This window comes from Limulus polyphemus, unplaced genomic scaffold (assembly GCF_000517525.1).
Source record: "Limulus polyphemus unplaced genomic scaffold, Limulus_polyphemus-2.1.2 Scaffold1600, whole genome shotgun sequence".
Lineage (NCBI taxonomy): Eukaryota > Metazoa > Arthropoda > Merostomata > Xiphosura > Limulidae > Limulus > Limulus polyphemus.
In genome coordinates, this window is record NW_013667210.1 from 11,779 (window position 1) to 12,835 (window position 1,057).

The following is a 1,057-nucleotide window of genomic DNA, read 5'->3' on the forward strand; positions in this document are numbered from 1 at the left end:
GTCATGCATTTGTTTCTATTAATTTGACTTGTGTTAATTATTTGCCTTGTAGTATTGTATTTCAGTCGTTGTATTGTATTCTGACGCTGACCTCATTTGTCCAGTATAATTTTAATGCCACCCTAAACAGTTGACAAGAAAGAGGGAAGAACTGTGGTATTCCAAATATCAAACGTACATTTCCATAACATTAGTTCAAACTACTGGAATTCGGCTATTTTCCAATCTTTATTTGTCATTGGAAGTCCACTGTTGATTTGCTTTGTAGTTATAGGCCTTTCTTAGATTTTCTAATTAGTGAGTTGAGGCTTAGTAATTATAAAGTTGAATTTTACTGGTCGTTCGTACGACATTCGTGATGGTGGATATGCAAAGTAGTAATCAACATTTGACTTGCAATTGAATGGATATATAAAGTAGTAATCAGCTTATAATTTGCATTTGATTGGATATACAAAGTAGTAATCACGGCCCGGCATGGCCAGGTGGTTAGAGCACTTGACTCGCAATCTGAGGGTCGAGGGTTCGAATCCCTGTCCCGCCAAACATGCTCGCCCTTTCAGCCGTGGGGGCGTTATAAAGTGACGGTCAATCCCACTATTCGTTGGTACAAGAGAAGCCCAAGAGTTGGCGGTGGGTGGTGATGACTAGCTGCCTTCCCTCTAGTATAACACTGCTAAATTAGGACGGCTAGCGCAGATAGCCCTCGTGTAGCTTTGCGTGAAATTCAAAACAAACAAACAAATTAGTAATCAGTCTGTAATTTGCAACTGATGCAACTGAGAAGGATGATGATTGGGTGTTGTACCTTAGTAAGGTGAGCTCTTATTTGAGCCTGATTCGATCGTCAAGAAGTCAGTGTAAGAAACAACTGTGTTCTGTTATTTGTTGCTAAAGTTGTGTAATGTATTTTGCTTTTTACTCTTCAAGTTTACTTACCTGTAAGTAGTTGTAGATATATATATATTAGGTCGTCAAGAAAATATTGTCGCCTTTTGGAACACTTTCATAAATCACCCCCAAAAAACGTACATCATGTATAAATAGTTAAACGAAC